A 14008-nucleotide genomic window follows, 5' to 3' on the forward strand; every position below is an offset into this window, starting at 1 on the left:
TGTCCAGCTTTTTCTTAAATAATAAAATTGACTCTGCCGCCACTATTTCTCCCGGAAGCTCATTCCACACCGCTACCACTCTCTGAGTAAAGAAGTTCCCCCTCATGTTACCTCTAAACCTCTGCCCCTTAACTCTTAACTCATGTCCTCTTGTTTCAATCTCTCCTACTCTCAACGGAAATAGTCTATCCACATCCACTCTGTCTATCCCTTTCATAATCTTAAATACCTCTATCAAATCCCCTCTCAACCTTCTATGCTCCAAAGAATAAAGACCAATGGCGGACCTCACTTCCCAGAATGTCTTGTGGCAGAGAAAGCCCTCCATAAATGTTCCATTGCTGCAGCTGGGCATACAACCCTTTCTCTGCCACATGGAATTCTGGTAGGGCAAGTCTGCATCGCTTTCCTCCCATGGTATTTATAAATTGTATGCAATAGTGCTACAACTTTCCCACACCATACAAATTGTGTGCTGTAGCACTACAAATATTCCCACTCTGTACAAATGGAGCGCTATAGCGCTACTAATTTCCCCACCCTGTTCAAAATTTTTTGCCTATTGCTATTTATGGTTGGCATTTTCCCACAGTCCCTTATAAAGTTTTATATAGGTCAGCACAACCACAACAGGGGCTGAAGGGCTCATACTGTGCTGAACATAAAGCTTAATTATGTTAAAATTAGGCTTGATTAATTTTATTCAACCATAATACATTGATTAGGATTTAGGGCAAGTCCACCATCACTCGATGTGTCATGCTGTCACCAGTTGAAGGTAGAACAGTCCTAACCCCAGTTTTGGCTCCATGCAGGTAGGAAAGCATTCACTGTCCCAGTTAGGAGTGGTCAAGTGTGAAAAGGCAAACCCTCATTCCTATCCTGGGACACTGAATGGCCAATTTAGTGGGATGCAAGTGTCTTCATCTGATAGCATAAATTTACCAGCTTTTTAAACATTGATTTATTACAAGAGATTCATTGTGCATATTTGATTGCTAAAATACTTAGGTGAATTAATCATCTTTTTATAATTTACAATTAGGAATGACAATAATACTTACACGTTCAAAGCTGACCCACCAAATCCATAATTTTACTATTAAAGGTTTACAAATAATCTTTGTCACCCCAGTGACTTAGTTATTCTATTTTGCACAAAGAAATGCACTTGACCAGTTAGTTAGGTACAATACCTACATTTTTAAAACTGTATATTTACAGCAATGAGAACAACAGACATAAAACATAATTAGGTCAATGTAAAAACAAAATCCAAATTTTAAGGTGAATGTTTCAGGGTGTTCTAATTAAATGACATTCAATCCCTAATCATCCTTAAAGGAAGGGAAGTTGATCATTCTTGATTGCAGAAGCTTCTTAAGGCCCAAGTATTCATAGCACAAAAATGCCATGCAATAATCAACTCTCAGAAGATGGGCTAACTTGCTATTTTTATGGCATATCATTACTGAATCCTCCATCATCATTCTGGGATGTGGAGGGGGTGGAAATCAACACTGACCAGAAACTTAATTGGACAAGCTACATCAATACAATGGCTACACAAGGGTGGAGTAATTGAACTCTTGACACCAAATTAAGTATTCAAGGGTATCAGGTAATACGAAAAGATAGGAAGTAAAAGGAGGTGGTTGGTGCTCTTAATTAAGGATGAGATCAGGGCAATAGTGAGAGATGATACAAGATCTAAGGAGCAGAATGTTGAGTCCATCTGGGTAGAGATTAAGAATATTAAAGGCGGGGGGGGGGGGTAAAATCACTGGTGGGAGCTGTCTATCACCCACCAAATAACAATATCACAGTGGCGCAGGCAAATTAACAGAGATAAATGAGGCATGCAAGAACGGAATGGCAGTTGTCATGGAGGACATTAACTTCCACGCATTTTCTTTTTTTCTATATAAATCAACATGTATCTCAGTTTTATAACAATGTGATTCATGATTTTACTAATTGTTATATATGTGTTGATTTTAAATAAACTTCAAAAAACTTTCACATAGATTGGGAAAATTATGTTGGTCGAGGTAGCCTGGAGGGCGACTTCATAGAATGTATCCATGATAGCTTTCTTGAGCAGCACGTTAAGGACCCAACAAGAGAGAATGCTATTTTGGATCTAGTATCGTGCAAAGAGATAGGTAAAATTAACAATCTAGTAGTTAGAGACCCTCTTGGAAAAAGCAATCATAGTATGAAGGGTGAAAAAGATGGATCTTAAACTAGTGTATTATGCTTGGACAGGAGAGACTACAACAGGATGAGGGAGGAATTGGTCAGCGTGGACTGGGAGCACAGGCTAGTTGGCAGAAGAGTTGAGGAATAGTAGAAGACTTTCAAAGAGATTTTTCACAGCGCTCAACAAAAATATATTCCCATTTAAAAATAAGGGCAGTAAGAGAGGGAAGAGCCAGCCTTGGTTAACTAAGGAAATAAAGCAAAGTATAAAATTAAAAGTTCATGTGTACAAAGTCGCCAAGAGAGGTGGGAAAGAGAAGGATTGGGAAATCTTTAAAAGGCAACAAAGTCAACTAAATGGGAAATAAGGAAAGGGAAGGATTATGAAAGTAAATTAACAAAAAATATAAAAACAGAAAGCAAAAAATAGTATAAATATATAAAACGGAAGAGCGTGACGAGAGTCAACATAGTTCCCTTGGAAGATGAGAAAGGGAAATTGATATTGAGTAATGAGGAATTGAACTGCTGAGGCACTGAACAGATATTTTGTGTCAGACTTCACAGCAGAAGACATGTCCAGCATGCCAAAGAGTGGTGATAGGGATGAGAAGGAAGGTGAGGGTCTCGATAAAATAATTGTTACAAAAGAGATAGTGATGAGCAAACTAATGGGACTGAAGGTGGCCAAATCCCCTGGTCCTGATGAGATGCATCCCAGGGTACTGAAGGAAATGGCAGAAGTTATAGTTGATGCGTTGGTAGTCATTTACTAAAATTCTCTGGATTCTGGGCAGGTCCTGGTAGATTGGAAGACAGCAAATATCATACCACTTTTTTTTTTTTAAAAGGGGATGGAGGCAGAAGACGAGTAACTATCGCCCAGTTAGCTTAACATCTATAGTCGGGAAAATGCTTGAAGCTGTCATTAAGGATGAAATAGCAAGACATTTAGAACTAAGGGATTTCATCAGGCAGATGCAGCAGGAAATCAGAAAGGCCACAGAAACAGATCTTCCATCCCAACATGTCCATGCCCACAGAGTTACCTGTCTGATCTTCCCCCGTTTACCTGCATTTTGCCCAAATCCCTCTAAACCAGTGGTTCTCAACCTTATTCTTCCCACTTAGTCATGCTTGACTAACCTTCTGGAATTTTTTGAGGATGTGACAAAGAAGGTGGACTCGGGAGAGCCAGTGGATGTGGTGTATTTGGACTTCCAGAAGGCCTTTGATAAGGTACCGCACGGGAGTCTAGTGGGCAAGATCAGGGAGCATGGTATTGGAGGTAAGGTGCTGACATGGATAGGAAATTGGTTAAGAGATAGGAAACAAAGGGTTGGAGTAAATGGGTCTTTTTCAGAATGGCAGGATGTGACGAGTGGAGTGCCTCAGGGATCGGTGTTGGGTCCTCAGTTGTTTGTAATTTATGTTAATGATTTGGATGAGGGGATTATAAATAACATGAGCAAATTTGCAGATGACACTAAACTGGGTGGCGGTGTGGGGTGTGAGGAGGATGCAAGGAAAATGCAGAGGGACTTGGACAGGCTGGAGGAGTGGGCGGCTAAATGGAAGATGAATTTCAATGTGAACAAATGTGAGATTATTCATTTTGGGGGAAGTAATAGGAAAGCTGAGTATTATTTAAATGGAGACAAGCTAGGGAGTGGGGAAGTGCAAATGGATCTGGGTGTACTTGTTCACCGGTCACTGAAGGCTAGCATGCAGGTTCAGAAAGCTGTGAAGAAGGCAAATGGAATGTTGGCTTTCATAAAGAGGGGATTGGAGTATAGGAACAGAGACGCCCTTCTGCAGTTATACAGGGCCCTGGTGAGACCCCACCTGGAGTATTGCGTCCAGTTCTGGTCTCCAAACTTGAGGAAGGACATACTAGCTATAGAGGGTGTGCAGCGCAGATTTACAAGGTTAGTTCCAGGGATGGCAGGGTTGTCATATGCAGCAAGGCTAGAAAAACTGGACTTGTATCCATTGGAGTTTAGAAGGATGAGGGGGGACATGATTGAGGTATACAAAATCATCAGGGGGATAGACAAGGTGAAGTCTGATTACTTGTTCCCAATGATGGGGGAGACGAGGACTAGAGGGCATAGTTTAAGAATACAGGGTAGGCCCTTTAGGACGGAGATGAGAAAGCATTTTTTTACCCAGAGAAGTGTGAATCTGTGGAATGCTCTGCCACAGAGGGTGGTAGTGGCGGATTCACTGACTATGTTCAAAAGAGAGTTAGATAAGACTCTTGTGGGTAACGGAGTTAAGGGTTATGGGGATAAGGCTGGAAAGGGGTACTGATGGTAATGATCAGCCATGATCTAAAATGGCGGTGCTGGCCCGACGGGCCAAATGGCCTACTCCAGCTCCTATTGTCTATTGTCTATTGTCACTCACATACCACTTTAAGTAATCCCTATGCCATCAGTGCTCTGTGATTAATAAGGGATTGCTTAAGGTGGTAAGTGAGTGGGAAGGGAAGGTTGAGAATCACTACTCTAGACCCAATTGTTACAGAAATATTTTGCTTGAGAAAAATTGTCATTTGCCCATTTCCTTTGGATTTATGAAACTGTGCACATAACGAGTCAATTACTATGATTAAAACAGTGGTTTTCAAACTTTTTCTTTCCACCCACATACTACCATAAGCAGAGGTCTGTTTATTCCTGGATCTGTGTCTAGTTAGCGGATTGTGACTTGTGTATTAACCTGGGAATCAGAGGGTGGGGAGCTAACATGTTAACAATGGGAAAGGTTTCCATTTTCAGCTCCACCAGAACCCTGACTATTTTCCTTGGTCACCTATAACCTGGGCAAGCCCCTATAAGAATATTAGAAAGCTCATCATTATCATGGAAATGGTTAACTTCCTGTTGACACCCTAGATATCATCTCAAAAGCAGCCAAACAGCTTCAAGGAAATTTGTGTAATAAGAGAACCCAACATGTTTTGTAGCCACTGAATTGCAAGATGCAATAACTGGCTGGTTCCCCTTCCACACACACACCCCCCCCCCAACCCCCTCCCCCTGTCCCTGTAGCTGCTGTAGTTTAGAAACAAGCAGTTATGGATTCAGTCCGATCCCAGAAATAATTTAAGGTGACATCAGTTCAACGTCAAGGAGGTGTTACACAGTCAGAGACCTCTTCCTGATGATACATTAAACCTGATTCCATCTCTCCTTTGGGGAAAAATAAACACAACCTTCCCAACTCCTCATCTTGTTCGATCCCCATGTCTCCATCCTCCAGCACCCCATCCCTTGGGCTCTCTCTTTTTCCTAACCCCATGTCTCCATCCTCCAGCTCTACATTCACAAAGCCACCACCTCCCTTCCCCTAACAATTCTCAACTTTTCTCTCCTTCCTTCTTTATCCATGTCGACCTACATACGGGCTCTCGGTTGTTGGCCTCTGCTCCTCCCCCTAACTTTTTATTCAGATGTCTGCCTGCCTGCATTTTGCTCGTTTTTGCCTACTGTGGACACTACAGGACCTGCTGAGTTTTTCCAGCACTTTGGTGTATTTACTAGTTCCTCTTTGCCCAGTTAACATTACAACTTGCTCATCCCATTTTAATTTGTCGTGGGGTCAGTTTTACAGCATAGAAACAGGGTTTTGGCCCAACTTGTCCACGCTGACTATGCTAGACCCATATGTTGATGTTCAGCTGATATCCCTCTGAACCTTTCCAATCCACATACCCAAACATCTTTTTAAATAACAACTGTACCCAACTCTATCACTTCCTCTGGCAGCCCTCAAGTTTTAGACTCCCCAACTTCAGAAACAAAATTATGACTATTTGCCTTTTTTATGCCCCCCAACTCTATCTAGTTGCCCTAGCAGCCTCCTATACTCCAGGGAGAAAGGCCCCAGTCTATCCTCATATTTTAAGATCACTAATCCCAGTAACATTCATGTGAATCTTTTTTTGCACCCTTTCCACTTTTATTAAAACTTTCCTTTGATTAGGTAACCATTATGAGAACAACTCAATTCCCATTTTTGAACATAAATAGACATCATTAGCTTCAAACCACATTGACATGCACCCAAGTTTCAAAAGACCTTATTTAATTTCAAAAACTCTCTCTGAAAGAGAATTGTAGAGGAGCCAAATGGGTGTGGGGAATGATGGAAGAGTGAAAGGAACATGTTCCATTTCTGCCTTGCAGCATTGATAAACTCTAGGATGATGCCAAATGGTGCCATGGGTGCCTTACAAACTAAAAAACAAAATAATTCATTACTTCCTTAGAGTCAACTTAAATTGTTTTCACTTTCAATATAAAATTCTGTAAGGTATCAAATTATATTTAGGGATGTCACAAGGATAAAGAGATTAGTTAAAAGGGAAGTTTAATGGACTGTGGCAATGCAGTGTGAACCAGTAAGAAATTCTGTAAATTAAACAATTTGCAAAGGGTGAGGGAGTAGAAAGATCCTAGAATGTACTGAATTAAAGTGGCAGGACAGGTTTCAGCAAATGTATCAGATCTTGGATTAACTCATAAAATAGCAGAAATGTGAAAGCAAGGTTGTTAAAGTGAAACTTCATAAATCACTGATTTCAGTTGAATCTCTGTGTTCAGTTATTGGTGCCATAACTTCAGGAGGATGACTGATCATTTTACAAGTTGAGGAAGAGATCAACTAAAATGGTACCTGCAAAGGGTGACTTTGGAAGTTAAGATCATTTGAACTTAGACGTACAGCACCGTAACAGCCCATTTCGGACCATGGGTCTGTGCCGCCCAATTTACACTCCATAAACCTACACCCCCAGTATGTTTCGAATGGTGGGAGGAAACCAGAGCCCTTGGGGAAAGCCCATGCAGAAAATGTACAAACTCCTTACAGCCAGCACAGGATTCAAACCCAAGTCCCGATCACTGACACTATTAATGGCATTGTGCTAACTGCAACGCAAACTGTGCCACTCCATAATGTCCGGAAGGTCAAGAAGAAATTAAACAAGGATAATCAAAATTACAAAAGAAGTTTATAGAATAAATGTGAAGTAGTTTCCATTAGCAGTGGTAATATTGAACATATGACAAAGGTAATTGGTAAAAGCAGAGGAGATTATTTTTAAGAAGTTGTGGTAATCTGGAAAGTACAGCCTGAAGAACAGGGGAGTTTAGCTCAGTAGAGAATTTCAAATTTTAATTATATACTTGAGGATATAATTTGCTGACTAGAGGAATTAGAGCTGGGGAGTTGGACTCTTGTATCGTTCTTTCAATGAGTTGGTCCTTCTGCATTTTTTTTTGTATGATTTTTGACCAGCAGAAGAACAAACATGTAAGTACTGGCCTGTTTCTGTGCTGTAATTGTTATATGGTTGGATTGTTATATGGTTACCTTAGCAGCCCAGTGATCAGACCAAGGTTACTAAACACACCACACCAACTTGTTCTCTCATTTGCTGTTGATGATTTTGACAAATAGCCTCATGGGATCAATTCCCCTTTGTAATCAGTCAACCAAGGTCACAGGTGTAACCTCTGCTATATCAGCTTCATGCTACTTACTGCACTTTAATCAGAGCTGGGAAAGGGAGAGAAAACCAAGGCCATTCTCCAGCTGACACTCCTACTGTGACTGTAAGAGCCAACCAAGTAACAACTTTAATCTATATCGTCGACTTACTACAGCAATAATCTCTCCCATTGCGCTTCACCAGGGTGTTCAAAAACAAACAAAAAAAATGACAATAGTCATCATCAGGACTGTTTGATCCAAGTCAAAGTTTCGGCAGTTTAAATGAGTGAGAGTTTTTGGGAGGAAATTCCAGAGCCAAAGGCTTGGCAGTAGAAAGGATGCCACCAATGTGGAGCGACCACAACTGAGGGACTGGTGCAAAGTCAGAGGTGTTAAGTATCTCAGAGGGATATACGGTGCCCTCCATAAAGTTTGGGACAAAAAACGACTTTCCTTGATCTGCAATCAAACTATTCATGTGATTAAAGTGTACATTCCAGATTTTATTCAAGGTTATTTGTATACATTTGGGTTTGACCATGTAGAAATTAAAGCACTTTTTACACATTATTCCCCATTTCACAGCAACATAATGATTATGATTAAGGTATGTTCACTTGCTTCATTGGTGCAGGTATAAGAGAGCAAGGCTTGCTTCAAAGAGTTTGATCACCTTTGGAGTCTGTAGCTGGCATCTTTCAACACAAGGACCAGAGATGCGCCAATGAAAGTCAAAGAAGCCATTATGAGGGTGAAAACAAGAATAGAACAGTAAGACACATCACCCAAACCTTAGGATTACAAAAATCAACCGTTTGGAACATCATTAAAAAGAGAGAACTGGTGACCTCAGTAATTGCAAAGGGACTGGAAGGCAAGGAAGACTGCCACTGCTAACGACAGAAAGATTCTCATCATAATGAAGAAAAATCCCCAAATGTCTGCCCAACAAATCAGAAACATTTTTCAGGAGGCAGGTGTGGATACGTCAATGACTACTATTCACAGAAAACTTCATGAATAGAAATGCAGAGGCTACACTGCCAGATGCAAACCACAGAAACAGGATGGCTAGATTAGTTTGCCAAGAAGCATTTAAAGCAGCCTGCAGAATTCTGGAAAAAGGTCTTGTGGACAGACAAGACCAAAATTAAAATGTATCAAAGTGATGGCAAGAGCAAAGTGTGGAGACATAAAGGAACTGCCCAAGATTCAAAGCATACCTCATCTGTGAGACTTGGTGGTGGGGGTCTGGGCACGTGTGGCTGCCACAGGTACTGTCACTTCATTGATGATGTAACCACTGATGACAGTAGAAAAATGATTTCTGAGGTGTATCTAAACATCTTATTTGTGCAAGTTCAAGCAAATGCCTCCAAATTCATTTTACAAAAGATCCCAAACATACTGCAGCAACAACAAAGGAGCTTTTTTCAAAGCTAAAAACTGGAAAATTTTTGAATGGCCAAGTCAGTCACCTGATCCAAATCCAATTGAGCCTTCCACGTGCTGAAGAAAAAACTTGAGTGGACAAGCCCATAAAACAAGAAAAAGCTGAAGGCGGCTGTAGTAGAGGCCTGGCCTCTACTCTATACAAGGTGCTCTAATTTTTACAAGGTCAAACCAATATGTACACAAATAACCTGAATAAAATCTGAAATGAGCCTTCAATCACGTGAATTATTTGATTACAAATTTTAAACCGTGGAGCATAGGGGCAAATCAAGGGGGAAAAAAAGTGCCTTTATCCCAAACATCAGGAGCGGTTTGAGACCAACCATCTGCAGGAATTTGAAACGTGCTGACTCTTGGAAATACAACAGCCAGTTCCTAAATGTACTGGGATAATGTGTGCACGCTTGGGCACATTTGTTTTGGACTCTCGTCGGCAGGGGCACGTTTCCTTCTCCTGGACCACACCCGTAGCCCATGGATGTGCGCCTGGGAGCGAACCTCTCCCGCAGACTCCGGCCCCAGTGGAGCTGAGCCGGGGCTTCCTCGCAGAATTTCCAGACTGCAGAGAACCGAGAGACAAAAGCGTTAAAAGGACAGAAAAAAACCCAGGGTTTTACTAGTGGTTGGGAAAGGCATTTCCAGGCTTCGACAGCAGGAAGGCGAGAGGAGTAAAAATAAAACGGAGACGCGCTTTTATTCCCACTCGAGTGACAGACAGACCTGTGCATCGGGGGCCGGGTGTCACCGCACCGAACTCCCGGCACGTTACAACAAACCCGGAGAAACCTGGCGGAACCAGCCCCAGTCCTCTCCCCCCGCACAGCTCACGGGGTGAATACTTTCCTGAACTCCAATGCACGTCGCGTCACATTCCCAACACGGGCTCTCCCCACACACACACGAAGAGACCCTGGAAATGTCCCACTCACTCCCACTTGTGTGTTTCCAGACAGTGTCGGACCCTGCACCACAAACATCCCCACCTCTGCTCGTTACGCCCGGTGCCCGAATTCCACAGGAGATAAGGGGGAAAAAGCCCCGCTCGGATCCCCACGGCGTGCTCCCATGCATTCCTTCAAACTTTCCTGAGCTGAGCACTAAATTAAAGGAGCCGGTTGGTTCCAATCTCTTGGTATTTTTTTTAAAGGGTGCACTTAGAAGCTGCGAGCCGTAACTTTGTCCCCCCCTCGTTACATGGTGGAGCAGAAACGTTACCGTGAGTCGGGAGTCACTGTCCAAAAGGATCACTGAAGTAGCCCCTTCATTCCTTTACAAAAAGAGTGCAGCTTGCAGCCTGAGGTGGTTCCCACAATCCAGTGGAGCTGCGGGCCTTCCATGACCCATGTGTGGGACTTCAGAACCACAGGGACTCTCCCCTCCCACCGTTCAGCCATCCATTCGTATTCCTCCTGTCGGCAGGGGAAAGCTCATTGTTGCCAAAGGTGACAGCGGCTTTAAGAGGCATCCTACCCGTTGCTACTGGGCGAGCCCCACAGCAGCGTCAAGTCCTCTCCTTTCCTGTCCGAGGCATGGCTGGCCACATATTGCAACAGTTCAGAGTGACAGACAGCAGCTCCCGCGCTGCGCAGCTGCCACGTTTGAGCAGGGATGCTCGCACAGCTGGTTTCCCATCGCCGCTGACTGCCAGTCCGCGGTTTCAGTCAGGCTTGAGCAGCTGATCGAAGAGCTCCTGCCTGAAATCTCATTGGAATAGTGTAAACATTAACCCTTCATGACCCAGTCACCGCCCGTCTCGATTCAACGGTATCAAACCAGGTGCTTTCTCCAGGTTGGGGGTTAAGTTAAACTGGGCACTAAGTTGCAGCATGTCAATGATAGTGCGATGACATCATCTTGTTTGGGATACTAACTTTTTGACAAGCACTGAGCATACTGTGGTATAACAGACCACCTCAAAAGGGTCCTTCAAGTTCAGAACAACCACCTCATCTACACATTATACGGTCATACCGCATGGAAAGAGGCCACGCGTGTCCATCCTGATCTGTAGGGATCTTTCTGTAATTAATTCCATGTCAGTATTTGTTCTGGACCACTCTGAAATGCTGAGCTGCTCAAAATACACTGTCTAATTAAAGCATGTAATTTTCTTCTGATACACATATTGAAAGCATATAGTTAGCCCAGGGCTATGATTTCAATTAACGTGTTAGGAAAATATGCAGTTCAATGAATTAAACAAACTAATTCTATTCCCATCAGATGATTTGATTTGTAAGAACTGTTAACATATATAACGCCTAGAAAAGAACAAAAGGCAAAGAAAAGCAGATTTGCATTTATGTGGCATCCCCCAACAGGCCAGAAACTCCTACACGGCCCCTTATGTGTCGAGACCACAGAGAGAAAAAAATATAGGCACAGTAAGAACCAACGAACAGCAAGCTCCCTCTGATTCTGATGCTTTAATTTAGTGATACAGCACCGAACAGGCCATTCTGACCAACGAGGCTCTGTCGTATAAATATACCAATTAACCTACAAACCCATACATTTTGGAGGGTGGGAGGAAACCCATGCAGACATGTGGAAAATTGTACAAATTCCTTACAGACAGTGCCGGATTCAAACCTGGGTCATTGGCGATCTGTAATAGCCACACTAACTCTATGCCAACTGTGATGCCTTCATTTTGTGATATTCTCTAGAATAGGGGAGAATTGTTTATCTCCACACCTCAGCTACCTCAAAAAAATTTTTATTTTTTGGGTCAGGACTTTTTCAATTTGTATAAATTAGGACGACACCCTGAAATGACTTACACCAGGAGACAAGTTTTAAGGTGCTTGGGGGTAAGTACAGTTGGGATGTAAGAGGTAGGTTCTTCACACAGAATATGGTGGGTGCATAGAATGCACTGCTGAAAATGGTGGTGGAGGCAGGTACCACAGGATCTTTTCAGAGATCGATAGGTACATGGAACTGAGAAAAATGGGAGAAAAATTCTAGGTGGTGGGTTATTATGTTGGCACAACACTGTGGGCCAAAGGGCCTATAGATTTCTATGTTTAACATTACCTGATGTCGTAAGATTTTCAAACTGCTTAAATGGATGTCTCTTTTTTAACACTCTTGGATACTCAGAGAAGGAACCATAACAACTATGTGTTGTTCTGGCAATAGGAAGGATTTGGAAGCTTTGAAGAGGGTGCAAAAGATGTTCACCAGGATGTTATCTGCATTGGACTGTACTACCCATCAGGAGAGGTTGGACGAGCAGATAGTTTTCTCTGGAGTGTTGAAGGAAGAGTTGTAACTTAATAAGCATGAATAAAATGATGAAAGATATGGTAGCAATTCTTTTTGCCCAAGGTAGAAATGTCAAGTCCTAGAGGGCATAGGTTTTAGATGAGAAGGGAAAAGTTTAAAAGAGATTTGTGAGGCATTTTTTTTAAATACAGAGGGTGGTAATGTTACAAACCCAGAGGACCCATAAACCCAGCAGCAATAGATATTCACTAAGACAAATGGTTACTTAAACAAAAGTTGTTTTTAATTATCTTTAAACATGAAAATAGAATCAAACTTTAACTTATCTCTATTGACTTAACTAACCTAATTTAACCCCCTTCTAATTCTAAGTGGACTTGTGTGTAATGTTCAGAAATGTTCTTTGATTCACAGTCCAAACTCATTTCTCATTCCTCCAAGTTCACTGGTTGCAGGCAATTCTTCTACTGTGCGTAGAATTTAACACTTATAAAGTTCACCAGGCTTTGGTGCTTGAAAGGTAAATGGTTACTGCTCAGGAAGGTTCTTGTCAGTTTTCAGAGAGAGATTTATTGTACGATGACATCCATAACTGATTCCTTTTTAATCAGCCACTTCAGTGTCTTGCTGATAAAACCTGCCCCTTCAGTGTTCTCCTTATGATAACCTTTCTTTCAAGTCACCACAGAGTTCCTTTCTGTTTCACTTATTCCAAGTGAAACATTAGACAGCCAGTCCTCTCCTCTTACATGAACCACATGGGCTTTGACCAGGCTGTCTTCCAAAAGGGGGCTTTCCATAAGCTTGCCAGCTTGTCCGTTTCCAGTCCCTGTTGCTGTCTGCTGGCTGTAATACTGTACAAGTGATCTCTGTCTTTCACACACACACAGAGAAAAGCCTGTTTTACTCTCTCTGCTTGCAAAAGCACATGACCCTCTTACAACAGCAAGCTCTCCTCCAGACAATACACGGCTCCAACAAGCACTTTCATCTGTTGCCTTTTGTAAACAACAATCCATTAGTGAAGTTTCTTGAGCACTCTTCAAAGCTCTTGCAAAAGCTCTGAGACCCTGATATGTCTAGCATTGGGCAGAGCTCCAGTATTTCAAATAAGATCTGTTTTAAAGTGTTTGTATGTAACCTACTCTAACAAACCTTTCCCAATGTATCTCCCAAAAACATATCTATATACTCTGTCACAGTAGACTGCACTGTAAGGGATGATGGTGGAAGCAGATTGAGCAATATTTGTGAGGCATATACACAGACATATGAGCAGCAAGGAATAGAGTGATACAGTCAGATAGGATTAGTTTAGATTGGCAGACATGGTGGGCTGAAGAACCTGTTCCTATACTGTTTTGTTTTATGTTCAAATTGTTTATCTCAAAGTCTAAAAGTTTCAGTCAGTATTTATTTTTGCTTTATTTATCAGCACTTATATTCTTCAAAGGGAAAGTGAGGTTCGTTTAAGAGTTAATGCAATTAAACCCACTGTCTTCAGAGTTGAGTCTATGAAATAAAGGGCATCCCCCCACATTAACTGATTAGTTCTGCACTAGCGTCAGTGAGTGCTACTTGCTGCTAAGAAGCCATCCATAATGCTGTTATCTCTCTG

At 42.0% G+C, this 14008-nt stretch overlaps 1 protein-coding gene across 14 annotated transcripts in view; it reads right to left on the reverse strand.

Moving 5' to 3' along the window:
• Positions 1–14008, reverse strand: part of psd3l (pleckstrin and Sec7 domain containing 3, like) — a 538648-nt gene that overhangs the window by 201631 nt on the left and 323009 nt on the right. The window contains exon 1 of one of the 14 annotated variants that reach the window (XM_069925830.1): positions 10630–10799. The exons of 12 other annotated variants lie outside the window; for them this stretch is intronic. The gene's annotated coding sequence lies outside the window, so the exon portion shown is untranslated. Of the gene's footprint in view, positions 1–10374; positions 10577–10629; positions 10800–14008 lie in introns of those variants that run through there. One more of the 14 variants, XM_069925832.1, reaches the window with a different exon arrangement.

This window comes from Narcine bancroftii, chromosome 3 (genome assembly GCF_036971445.1).
Source record: "Narcine bancroftii isolate sNarBan1 chromosome 3, sNarBan1.hap1, whole genome shotgun sequence".
NCBI classification, from domain to species: Eukaryota; Metazoa; Chordata; class Chondrichthyes; order Torpediniformes; family Narcinidae; genus Narcine; species Narcine bancroftii.